Source organism: Triticum aestivum, chromosome 1D (assembly GCF_018294505.1).
Source record: "Triticum aestivum cultivar Chinese Spring chromosome 1D, IWGSC CS RefSeq v2.1, whole genome shotgun sequence".
NCBI lineage: Eukaryota > Viridiplantae > Streptophyta > Magnoliopsida > Poales > Poaceae > Triticum > Triticum aestivum.
This window is the reverse complement of record NC_057796.1, coordinates 34,440,782-34,455,126: the sequence shown is the minus strand read 5'-3', so window position 1 is coordinate 34,455,126 and position 14,345 is coordinate 34,440,782.

Here is a 14,345-nt window from a genome sequence, read left to right as displayed (position 1 = left end):
ACCGTGCGCTCCTCCACCGGCTACTGTTCAACCAGCCCTCGCCACGGGGTCTTGTTCAACCACCCCTCCACGGGCTACTGTTCATCCAGCCCTCCACCGGCTACTGTTCAACCAGCCATGCATCGGCTACTGTTCAACGTTCCCTCCACGGGGTCCTGTTCATCCAGCCCTCCATGGGGTCCTATTCATCCACGCCCACCCGGCTCGAGCGATCGGGGTCATGTTCATTCAGCGGCAACACCACGGGGTCCTGTTCATCCAACCCCCACCGGGAACTGTTCATGCAAACCCCCCAACAACGCTCACTGTTCATCCAGAGGCAGCATCGATCGGCTTCAGTTAGCAGCAGTAGCGAAGGAATCGCTCGACCGGGTTCAGTTAATTGCAATCGATCGATCACTCGGGTTCAGTAACGCGTAGCCTACAATGCAATCGCTCGGGTTCAGTAGGCGAACGCCTCGTTCGGGTTCAGTTAGAGCCCAATGCCTCGCACCCACACGCTTGCGTTTGCGAGAGAAACGCGCAAACCTTCTTGCATCACTCGGCCCCGACCACCCACCGTAACCGAGAACACCCCGATATTTTACTCGCCCTCGCTTCTACCACGGGTTTTTCCGTCATGGACGGCCCAAAGAATGTCATGCAGCTGCGTCTCCGGCCCGCCCAGGACGAAAAGCCCATTTTCTGTCATGATTTTTTGTCATAGAAGTAGGAGCCCACCACATCTATGATGATACTGGGTTTTGTCACAATTTTCGTCATAGAAGTGTCATAAGTATGACACAATTTTTTTTTGTTTGGCCCAAAATGTCACGGATGTGTCTTTTTTTTGTAGTGTTGCCGAGGGACGCGAGCAGAAGCTGGCACAGTGATGCCTGGCAAATAGGATGAACTGTGCGAGCGATGTCGGAGACATCAAGCACGAATCAAATTAGAGTTGCGTGTGCAATACGTGGCATACAGTTGATCCATCCGAGCCGTTTGTGATGGAATAAGCCGTCTGTGTTGCGGGCAAATGATTTCTGCTATATAACCTTAAATTTAACAAAAAAAGTGCTAATGCATGTTACAAAAATTGTATAGCTGGATACTATGTTCAAATACGACTCCAACGATATAATCTTTTGCGACATGCATTCGTATTTTATTAGTTAAATCCTACTTATAAACCAGGAAGGGGGTATAGTAGGTAATTGAATCGCAAACGTTTTTATATAAATCGTATGTGTATGTGTCCTTCCGTCCACCTCTCGCACGTCTTCTCACCCCGCTGCTGTAGACGGCTTACAGCGCAAGCTTGCGCAGCGCGCGGGGGCGTTCTTTTGGCCAAACGGTGGCACCAATGAATCATAGGTGAGCTCATTCCCGCGCAATCTCGTAGGTTCCTGCGCAAGCTTCCCGCTCGACTCGGGGAAATCCCCCAAAATCCCAATGCTTACCGGCCTGCTATAAAAACCCTCACGGCCGGCGAGTCATGCGTCGCATTTTCCCCTCCCACCCTGTAGCTTATCTCGTCTGCTTCTGCCATAATCGCCAATGGCACCGGTCCGTCATCATCGCTCAGCCACTCCGCCGTCATCAGAAGACAGCTCCAGCTGGGAGGCTACACCGCGGCGGCGGTGCAATCCCCGGCGTAGTGTAGTGCGCGTGGCGTGCCTGTTGGGTGTGCGCGGAACACCCACCACACGCTCTGCCGCCGCTGCCCGTCGGCAGCTGTTGCCGGCCGCCGTTGCCGCCACACTAACGTCGAAAGCCAAGGCCATCTCCAGCTCCGCCGCCTCGGCCCAAAGGTGGGAGGTGGCTTTCGTGGCCTCCACTCCACTGCCGGCCACCGTGGCCATCGCCCGCTCCGCCACCGCGGCCCAAAGGCGGTAGACGGTGGCCGTGGCCGCCACTCCATCATCGGCCGCCGTGGCCGCCAGCCCACCGTCGACCGCCGGGATTATCACCCGCTCCGCCGCCACGACCCGAAGGTGGGAGGCGGAGGTGGAGGCCCGCACGTGCGGCAGCGACCTTGCGTGCTACATCGAGTTCCTGTGGGAGGAGGAGGAGCGCCGCCTCGAGCACGCAAAGAGCCTTACCGCAGCCATGGCCGCAGCACACGCCAACACAGAGGCGAGGAATCAGGAGATCTACGAGCAGTCTGGCCACTTCGAGAGGGATCGTCTGGAGAGGCAGTGGGCATTCGAGCTGGCGAGCGTCGCTGAACGTGCAGCAGCGGCAGGCACCGTATTGCATTTTTCCATCTCGTCGGTAGGCTCCTCCTCCTCCTCTGCCTCTTACTTAGCGTGCTCGGCAAAGGAGAGGCTGCCGGAAGTAGCACAAAGCCCCTCCGTGGTAGTAGTAGTATTTAGGGGCTATTTTGTTCAGTTCATCTGACTATAGATGTGTGGTTGAACTGTACAACATACTTAAAATTAGCTAGTATATATATAGTTGAACTAGCTATTTCAGTACGTGGTTGGCAACAATTGGGGAGAAGTTTGGTCGGTTCAGCTGTCGAGTTGAACTATTTGTATAAATTAAGAATGACTGCTTAATCTATGAATGCAATCTATGCTTAATTACTGAATTTTAGTTGCAAAAATTAGATAGTGCTAGTGATTTCTAGCTGCATATTTTGAAAAATCACAGTGTTACAAGGATTGACAAATGGCAACGTTACTAGATCAAAAAATGTAAATCTTTCCAGTTTGACAAATGGCAACATACCCAATATGACACATGCAAATCTTACCAAATTGTTTGTACGTGGTTGCACACGGGTCATCCAAAACAACCGTTTGCGTTGAAGGGATGCACAAATCCTGCGGTGCGGATTTTCCCTCGACTTAAGGGGGAAGACCATAGCTCTCACTTTGCCTACAGGTGTTCTATCTAAAACGTTTGCAATCAAGAGCTGCACAAATCCTGCTTGGCACATTTTCCCTTGGCTTCCTAGGGAAGTTGTCGGTCTGCATACAGGTGTTCTAACTAAAACGTTTGTGATGAATTTCAGATGAGTTTTGGATTTACTAGAATTTAAAAACAAAGTATCACAACGTTTTGCCGGCAATCAACAGCGCCCTGGTGTTTGAAATTGATTCCCATTTCTTGCATGGTACCTAAGCATGCCCCAAAGGACAAAGATTTTATTTTACAACCAATTTATATGCACTGGAGCTTGTGCATGTAGTTCAAATTTGAATTATGCACATGAAATGCCTAGAAAACCCAGTTAATGTATAAAAATGTCGAAACGAACCCTGAAAAATCCCAAAGTAAACACAACACTCCTGTTGTTCTATGTTGACACTAGAAATTTTTTGAAAGCAATAAGAGGCAATGGATATCATTTCATCCCCAAAGGTGGCACGTTCCCTACCGAAACCATCACGCTTGTTGTGAGAAGCTAAGGTTTGTGAGAAGCTTATACCCAAAACCTACCCCAAATGGGACAAAAAATTACAACAACATGTTGATGCTGCTCCATGATAGCATGCCAAGTTTCATGAATTTCGGACGACTTTTGGATTTACTAGAATTAAAAGCCATGTATCTCAATATTTGCGGCCGAGTGACGGTGGCAGAGTGTTTGAAATTCATTCCCATTTCTTGCATGGGACCTAAGCATGCAACCAAGGACACATATTTGATTTTTCAACCAGTTTATATGCACTGGAGAATGTGCATGTAGTTGAAATTTGAATTATGCGCATAAAATGCCTGGGAAACCGAGTTAATGTATAAAATGTCCAAACAAACCCCGAAAAATTCCAAAATTGAACACAACACTCCTGTTGTTCTATGTTGACACTCAATTTTTTTAAAGCAATAAGAAGCAATGGATATTGTTTCGTCCCCAAAGGTGGCACGTTCCCTACCGAAACCATCACGCTTGTTGTGAGAAGCTCTGGTTTGTGAGAAGCTTATACCCAAACCTGCCCCAAATGGGACAAAATTTTTACCACGGCATGTTGATGCCGCTCCGTGATAGCATGCCAAGTTTTATGAATTTCTGACGAGTTTTGGATTTACTAGAATTTAAAAACCAGGTATCTCAATGTTGCGGCCGAGTGACGGTGGCAGGGTGTTTGAAATTCATTCCCATTTCTTGCATGGGACCTAAGGATGCAACCAAGGACGCATATTTGTTTTTTCAACCAGTTTATATGCACTGGAGAATGTGCATGTAGTTCAAATTTGAATTATGCGCATAAAATGCCTGGAAAACCCAGTTAATGTATAAAAATGTCCAAACGAACCCCAAAAAAATCCAAAATTGAACACAACACTCATGTTGTTCGATGTTGACACTCGAAATTTTTTGAAAGCAATAAGAGGCAATGGATATCATTTCGTCCCCAAAGGTGGCATGTTCCCTACTGAAACCATCACGCTTGTTGTGAGAAGCTCTGGTTTGTGAGAAGCTTATACCCAAACCTGCCCCAAATGGGAATTTTTTTTTTACCACGGCATGTTGATGTCGCTCCATGATAGCATGCCAAGTTTCATGAATTTCAGATGAATTTTGGATTTACTAGAATTTAAAAGAGAGGTATCTCAATGTTTGCGGCCGAGTGACGGTGGCAGGGTGTTTGGAATTCATTCCCATTTCTTGCATGGGACCTAAGCATGCAACCAATGACACATATTTGATTCAGTTTACATGCATTGGAGAATGTGCACGTAGTTCAAATTTAAATTATGCGCATAAAATGCCTGGAAAACCCAGTTAATGTAGAAAATGTCCAAACGAACCCCGAAAAAAAATCCAAAATTGAACACAACACTCCTGTTGTTCTATGTTGACACTCGAAATTTTTTGAAAGCAATAAGAAGCAACAGATATCGTTTCGTCCCCAAAGGTGGCACGTTCCCTACCGAAACCATCACACTTGTTGTGAGAAGCTCTGGTTTGTGAGAAGCTTATACCCAAACCTGCCCCAAATGGGACAAATTTTTTACCATGGCATGTTGATGCCGCTGCATGATAGCATGCCAAGTTTCATGAATTTCAGACGAGTTTTGGATTTACTAGAATTTAAAACCAAGTATCTCAAAGTTTGCGGCCAAGTGACGATGGCAGGGTTTGTGACATTCATTCCCATTTCTTGCATGGGACCTAAGCATGTAACCAAGGACACATATTTGATTTTTCAACCAGTTTATATGCATTGGAGCATGTGCATGTAGTTTAATTTTGAATTGTGCACCTAAAATGGCTAGAAAACCAATTTAATATATAAAATGTTCAAATGAACCCTGAATAATTCCAATTCTTTTACAACACACATATAGTTGCATGTTCACTCCGGATAAAAGGTCTAGCAATTCAAACACCGTCCATTGCCGCTATGACCCCATTATGTAATTCAACTCAAGATGAAAAATCAAGTAGATCGCACACAGTTTATTATCACCAACCATGTGAGATGCAGCACAAGATATCTTGGAGCACCGTCGGTGTATAGTACGCCTATGGCTTACGCGAGAAGGTGCGTCGGCTACAGTTCACAAACGATGTGTCGAGCACACTAGCTCACTCCCCAAATATCATTTCACTTTTCATTCATCGCCGGTGAAAGTTGGGGACGTGGACCCACGTCGTGAGGGCAACTTCGACGGCCCACTCCGGCGAGAGCGCGGCCGCAGCCACCAGGCGAATGCTAACAAGCTTCGTGAGGGCAACCGCAGTCTGCGTCCTGGCGGCCAAGGCAGCCCGAACGGCCGCTGTTGCTTCTCAGGCGGCGGCAGCAGCAGCTGACTCGGCGATAGCAACTGGCGAGAGCGGCACAACAGCTGTCCATTCTGAAGTGCGGACTTAGCCCTGATGGAGGCTGCCGACTACCATGTCAAGGCCGTCGACGCCCAGCTCGTGGCGGTCACCGCACCAATCGAACGAAGCTTCTCCGACAACGGTCGGCAACCCACGGCCGAAGAGCTGGCAATCGCCGAGAGAGTTCGAGCAGCCGTCCGTTCCTGTGCGGCATACCTTGCCACGACGGAGCCCGCCAGAGCCCAGATCGCGGCTGCCCACACCCAGCTCATGGCGTCCTATGCCAAAGGCGGACGCGGATGGCGAGATGCTTGCCGAGTATGGTGCAATTGATGCCATGGAGCACCTTCCCCAGGGCGCGAGCTGGACATGGAGGCGGTGGCGGAGATCGACGAGCAGCAGCCATAGTAGTACTCTTTGTTTTGTTTAATTAAGAGCTCCGGTCTTTAACTTGTTAGTGTAATGTTTAGGTCAGCCAGCTCTGTTTAATTGCTGAACTTGCTCGATTAAGAAGATAGTCTCCTTTGTGTACCCAAATTATGCAATGACGTGAATGACCACTGTAACCAGGGAAATTCGAACCAAAATTTTTGACGTTCAAAATCAACACACACGGGTTAAGCTATCTGAATCGTTTGTGATGTTCACATATCGTACACAGTTCTGAATAAGGGACCGTGTCTGATGACACTTTGCACGCCAGTTTTTTTGCTGGAGCGATTCCAAATTTTCGGCTTCCGCGGAAATATCTACCTCCCTGCCGCCCTTACCAAAAGCCACATTTACCCTGTTTCTGCCTTCCTTTCCTAGTTGAAACCTTCACTCCTTGCTTGCAGTGCCGCCTCCTCGTCAGCAACCCACCTTCACGCTGCTCGGCCTCGCCTATCCAGGAAGGTAATCCACAACCGACCCCCATCCTCCTCGTCCTTCCACATCCCACATGCCCCGACCGCCAGCGCGAGCACGACACCTTCCACCCAAATCACCGACCCCTCCACCAAATAAGCACGGCCCTAAGCCATAATGCACGTAGTATAGCCAGGATCGCAAGGAGCATTTGGCAGCGGAGAAGCAAATAGCGGCCGCACGCGCGGATGAGGTCGCGAAGGCTGCCATTCGTGCCGACCCCCAGATCTGGGAGGAGCACCTCGCCGTCGAGGCCACCATTGACGCCTCGCGCGCCGACGCCGCGACGTGGTTGGCTGCTTTAAACGACAGTTCGTGGCGTTTTCTCGAGGCCATCGTTTGCTAGCTACTTCCTTTCCTTAACAAATTCTAGTAAATTGTGCTATCTACTTTTACCATGCAATCTTCTGCTATAGTGTATATGTTCTATATGTCGTGCAATGTGGTGTTCAGTTAACTGCATGGTTCAATTCTGTAAATGTGATGTTCAATTCTTTAGGGTGCAATATTTCCAAGTTGTTAAGCATGTTTGGTTTGGTTAACTATCTGATCTTCTATTACGAGTATGTTATATTGTGCAATGTGGTGCTCAGTTAACGTTTGGTTCATTTGTTGTGGTGTTTAGTTAACTTCTTGGTTCAATTCTGCAATGCGATGTTCAATTGTTGTGGCTGCATTCTGTTATTGTATACCATGTGAGGAATAAATCAAATTTGGCTGTACTAAATACATGAGAAACAAATACAATTGCCATATTTCCAATTTGTTAAGCATGCTTGGTTTGGCCAACTGTTTGATCTTCTATTAGGAGTATGTTATATTATGCAATGTGGTGCTGAGTTAATGTTTGGTTCATTTGTTGTGGTGTTTAGTTAACTGCTACTATGTCTTGAGCTTGCGTTGGTTTCCTTGAAGAGGAAAGGGTGATGCAGCACAGTAGCGTAAGTATTTCCCTCAGTTTTTGAGAACCAAGGTATCAATCCAGTAGGAGGCTCCTCAAAAGTCCCACGCACCTACACAAACAAACAAAGAACTCGCAACCAACACAATAAAGGGGTTGTTAATCCCTTCACGGCCACTTGCGAAAGTGAGATCTGATAGAGATAATATGATAAGATAAATATATTTTCGGTATTTTATAATATAGATTGGAAAAGTAAAGATGCGAGTAAAAGTAAATAGCAAACTTATATGATAAAAGATAGACCCGGGGGCCATAGGTTTCACTAGTGGCTTCTCTCAAGATAGTATAAGTATTACGGTGGGTGAACAAATTACTGTCGAGCAATTGATAGAAAAGCGAATAATTATGAGATTATCTAGGCATGATCATGTATATAGGCATCACGTCCGTGACAAGTAGACCGAAACGATTCTGCATCTACTACTATTACTCCACACATCGACCGCTATCCAGCATGCATCTAGAGTATTAAGTTGATAAAGAACAGAGTAACACATTAAGAAAGATGACATGATGTAGAGGGATAAACTCATGCAATATGATATAAACCCCATCTTTTTATCCTCGATGGCAACAATACAATACGTGCCTTGCTGCCCCTGCTGTCACTGGGAAAGGACACCGCAAGATTGAACCCAAAGCTAAGCACTTCTCCCATTGCAAGAAAGATCAATCTAGTAGGCCAAACCAAACTGATAATTCGAAGAGACTTGCAAAGATAACTTAATCACACATAAAAGAATTCAGAAAAGATTCAAATATTTCTCATAGATAAACTTGATCATAAACCCACAATTCATCGGATCTCAACCAACACACCGCAAAAAGTGTTACATCACATAGATCTACAAGAAGATCAAGGAGAACTTTGTATTGAGATTCAAAGAGAGAGAAGAAGCCATCTAGCTAATAACTATGGACCCGAAGGTCTGTGGTAAACTACTCACAACTCATCGGAGAGGCTATGGTGTTGATGTAGAAGCCCTCCGTGGTCGATTCCCCCTCCGACGAAGCGCCGGCGAAGGCTCCAAGATGTGATCTCGCGGATACAGAAGGTTACGGTGGTGGAAATAGTTTTTCGTGGTCGCCTCTGATGTTTTCGGGGTACGTGGGTATATATAGGAGGAAGAAGTAGGTCGGTGGACGCCCAAGGGGCCCACGAGACAGGGGGGCGCGCCCACCAGGGAAGGGCGCGCTCTCCACCCTCGTGGCCTCCTCGATTGCTTCTTGACGTGCACTCCAAGTCCTCTGGATCACGTTCGTTGCAAAAATCACGCTCCCGAAGGTTTCATTCCGTTTGGACTCCGTTTGATATTCCTTTTCTTCGAAATACTGAAATAGGCAAAAAAACAGCAATACGGGCTGGGCCTCCGGTTAGTAGGTTAGTCCCAAAAATGATATAAATGTGTAAAGTTGGAGACGTATCAAGCATCCCCAAGCTCGTCCTCGAGTAGGTAAATGATAAAAACAGAATTTTTGATGTGGAATGCTACCTAGCATAATTCTCAATGTAATATTCTTTATTGTGGCATGAATGTTCAGATCCAAATAATCCAAAATAAAAGTTCATATTGACATAAGAAATGATGATACTTCAAGCATACTAATCAAAGTAATCATGTCTTCTCAAAATAGCATGGCTAAAGAAAGTTCATCCCTACAAAATCATATAGTTAGGTCATGCTTCATTTCCGTCACACAAAAATGCTCCCATCTTGTACACCCCCGATGACAAGCCAAGCAATTGTTTCGTACTTAAATAATCTCAAACTTTTCAACCTTCACGCAATACATGAGCGTGAGCCATGGATATAGCACTATGGGTGGAATAGAATATAATGATGGGGATTGTGTGGAGAAGACAAAAAATGGAAAGTCTCACATTGACGAGGATAATCAACGGGCTATGGAGATGCCCATCAATTGATGTCAACATGAGGAGTAGGGATTGACATGCAACGGATGCACTAGAGCTAAAAATGTATGAAAGCTCAACAAAAGAAACTAAGTGGGTGTGCATCCAACTTGCTTGCTCACGAAGACCTAGGGCATTTCAGGAAGCCCATCGTAGGAATATACAAGCCAAGTTCTATAATGAAAAATTCCCACTAGTATATGAATGTGACAACATATGAGACTCTATATGAAGAACATGGTGCTACTTTGAAGCACAAGTGTAGAAAAAAATAGTAACATTGTCCCCCCCCTTTTTTGGGCCTCTTTTTTTTATTTGGCCTTTCTCTCTTTTTTTATTTGGGACAATGCTCTAATAATGATGATCATCACACTTCTATTTACAACTCATGAATTACAACTCCAAACTAGAACAAGATATGACTCTATATGAATGCCTCCGGCGGTGTACCAGGATGGGCAATGAATCAAGAGTGACGTGTATAAAAGATTATGCATGGTGGCTTTGCCACAAATACGATGTCAACTACATGATCATGCAAGGCCATATGACAATGATGATGCGTGTCATGATGATAAACGGAACGATAGAAAGTTGCATGGCAATATATCTCGGAATGGCTATGGAAATGCCATAATAGGTAGGTATGGTGGCTGTTTAGAGGAAGATATAAGGAGGTGTATGTGTGATAGAGCGTATCGTATCACGGGGTTTGGATGCACCGGCGAAGTTTGCATCAACTCTCAAGGTGAGAAAGGGCAATGCACGGTACCGAAGAGGCTAGCAATGGTGGAAGGGTAAGAGTGCGTATAATCCATCGACTCAACATTAGTCATAAAAAACTCATATACTTATTGCAAAAATCTACAAGTCATCAAAAAACTAAGCACTACGCGCATGCTCCTAGGGGGATATATTGGTAGGAAAAGACCATCGCTCGTCCCCGACCGCCACTCATAAGGATGCACAATCTAAGAACACCTCATGTTTCAAATTTGTTACACAACTTTTACCATACGTGCATGCTACGGGACTTGCTAACTTCAACACAAGCATTCTTTAAATTCATGATCACCCAACTAGCATGACTTTAATATCACTACCTCCACATCTCAAAACAATTATCAAGTATCAAATTGATCAGAGCATCCAATTCACTTACTATGATAGTTTTATTTAACCATAGCAAATACCATGCTGTTCTAAAAGACTCTCAAAATAATATAAGTGAAGCATGAGAGGTCAGCAATTTCTACAAAATTAAGCCACCACCGTGCTCAAAGAAATATAAGTGAAGCACTTGAGCAAAAACTATTGAGCTCAAAAGATATAAGTGAAGCTCATAGAGTATTCTAATAAATTCTAATCATGTGTGTTTCTCCAAAAAGGTGTGTACAGCAAGGATGATTGTGTCAAACTAAAAAGCAAAGACTAATATCATACAAGACGCTCCAAGAAAAACACATATCATGTGGTGAACAAAAATATAGCTCCAAGTAAAGTTATCGATAAACGAAGACGAAAGAGGGGATGCCTTCCCGGGACATCCCCAAGCTTAGGCTTTTGGTTATTATTGAATATCTTGGGGTGCCATGGGCATCCCCAAGCTTAGGCTCTTGCCACTCCTTATTCCATAGTCCATCAAATCTTTACCCAAAACTTGAAAACTTCACAACACAAAACTCAACAGAAATCTCGTAAGCTCCGTTAGCGAAAGAAAACAAAATACCACTTCAAGGTACTGTAATGAACTCATTCTTTATTTATATTGGTGTTAAACCTACTGTATTCCAACTTCTCTATGGTTTATAAACTATTTTACTAGCCATAGATGCATCAAAATAAGCAAACAACACATGGAAAACAGAATCTTTCGAAAACAGAACAGCCTGAAGTAATCTGTAACTAACGCAAACTTCTGGAACTCAAAAACTTCTACCAAAATAGGAAGACCTAGATAATTTGTTTATTGATCTACTGCAATTGGAATCAGTATTTTATCACGTTCTGGTGTTTTTAAACAATTGTTTTCGTGAACAGAAAGTTTCTGGAAGTTTCAGCAACATCAAATAGTTATCATCCAAGAAACTCCTATAGGTTCTACTTGGCACAAACACTAATTAAAACATAAAAACACATCTAAACAGAAGATAGATGATAAATTTATTACTAAATAGAAACAAAAACAAAAAACACAAAGAAAATTGGGTTGCCTCAAACTAGCGCTATCGTTTAACGCCCCTAGCTAGGTATAAAAACAAGGATAGATCTAAGTAGTGCCATCCTTGGCACTCAATTCATAAGTAGCTCGCATGATAGATTCATAAGGTAATTTGACTTTCTTTCTTGGAAAGTGCTCCATGCCTTTCCTTAATGGAAATTGGAATCTAATATTCCCTTCCTTCATAACAATAATTGCACCAATCGTTCTAAGGAAAGGTCCACCAAGAATAATAGGACAAGAAAGATTGCAATCTATATCAAGAACGATAAAATCTACGGGCACGAAATTCCTATTTGCAACAATAAGAACATCATTGATTCTTCCCATAGGCCTTTTAACAGTGGAATCCGCAAGGTGCAAATTTAAAGAGCAATCATCAAGATCATGGAAACCTAGAATATCACATAAAGTTTTCGGAATCGTAGAAACACTAGCACCCAAATCACATAAAGCATAACACTCATGATCTTTAATTCTAACCTTTATAGTAGGTTCCCATTCATCATAAAGTTTTCTAGGTATAGAAACTTCCAAATTAAGTTTTTCATCATAATTTTGCATCAAGGCATCAACAATATGTTTGGTAAAAGCTTTATTTTGACTATAAGCATGAGGAGAATTCACAATGGATTGCAACAAGGAAATACAATATTTTAAAGAACAATTATCATAATTAAACTCCTGGAAATCCAAGATAGTGGGTTCAACGTTATTTAAAGTCTTGACCTCTCCAATCCCACTTTTAACAAATTTAGTATCAAGATCTAAAAACTCCGAATCATTGGGACGCCTTTTAACTAAAGTTGACTCATCTCCAGTCCCATCATTATTAAGATTAATATTGCAAAACAAAGACCTAATATGGTATACATCAATAACTTTCAGATCTTCATCATTATTTTCATGAAAACTAGAAGAACACGCCTTCATAAAGCATTCTTTCTTAGCATGCAATCTAGCGGTTCTTTCTTTGCACTCATCAATGGAAGTCCTCATAGCCTTGAGGGACTCATTGATATCATGCTTAGGAGGAGTAGATCTAATTTTCAAAGAATCAACATCAAGAGAAAGTCTATCAACGTTCCTAGCCAAATCATCAACTTTAAGCAATTTTTCTTCAAGCAAGGCATTAAAATTCTTTTGAGAGGTCATAAATTCTTTCACACTATTCTCAAAATCAGAGGGTATCTTATTAAAATTACCATAAGAATTATTGTAGGAATTTCCATAATTATTAGAGGAATTACTAGGGAACGGTCTAGGATTAAAGTTTCCTCTATAAGCATTGTTACCAAAGTTATTCCTACCAACAAAATTTACATCCATAGATTCATTATTATTCTCAATCAAAGTAGACAAAGGCATATCATTGGGATCAATAGAAACACTCTTAGTAGCAAACAATTTCATAAGTTCATCCATCTTTCCACTCAAAACATTAATTTCTTCTATAGCATGCACTTTTTTACTAGTAGATCTTTCGGTGTGCCATTGAGAATAATTAGCCATAATATTATCAAGGAGTTCGGTAGCTTCTCCTAAGGTGATTTCCATAAACGTGCCTCCCGCGGCTGAATCTAAAATATTCCTAGAAGCAAAATTCAAGCCGGCATACAAATTTTGTATGATCATCCATAAATTCAAACCATGAGTAGGGCAATTGCGAATCATCAATTTCATTCTTTCCCAAGATTGGGCAACATGCTCATGATCAAGTTGTTTAAAATTCATAATATCGTTCCTAAGAGAGATGATCTTAGCGGGAGGAAAATACTTAGAGATAAAAGCATCTTTGCACATATTCCATGAATCAATACTATTTTTAGGCAAAGACAAAAACCAAACTTTAGCGCGATCTCTCAGTGAAAATGGAAATAACTTCAATTTAACAATATCATTATCTGTATCTTTCTTCTTTTGCATATCACACAAATCAACAAAGTTGTTTAGATGGGAAGCGACATCTTCACTAGGAAGGCCAGAGAATTCATCTTTCATAACAAGATTCAGCAAGGCAGCATTGATTTCACAAGATTCAGTATCATTAAGAGGAGCAATTGGAGTGCTAAGGAAGTCATTATTATTGGTATTGGAAAAATCACAAAACTTGGTATTGTCTTGCGCCATGGAGACAAGCAATCCAACACACAAGCAAACAAAAGGCAAGCGAAAGAGAGAGGAGATTGGGAAAGAGAGGGCGAATAGAACGGCAAGGGTGAAGTGGGGGAGAGGAAAACGAGAGGCAAATGGAAAATAATGTAAATGCGAGGGAGATGAGTTTGTGATGGGTACTTGGTATGTCTTGACTTGAGCGAAGACCTCCCCGGCAAAGGTGCCAGAAATCCTTCTTGCTACGTCTTGAGCTTGCGTTGGTTTTCCTTGAAGAGGAAAGGGTGATGCAACACAGTAGCGTAAGTATTTCCCTCAGTTTGTGGGAACCAAGGTATCAATCCAGTAGGAGGCTCCTCAAAAGTCCCACGCACCTACACAAACAAACAAAGAACTCGCAACCAACGCAATAAAGGGGTTGTCAATCCCTTCATGGCCACTTGCGAAAGTGAGATCTGATAGAGATAAT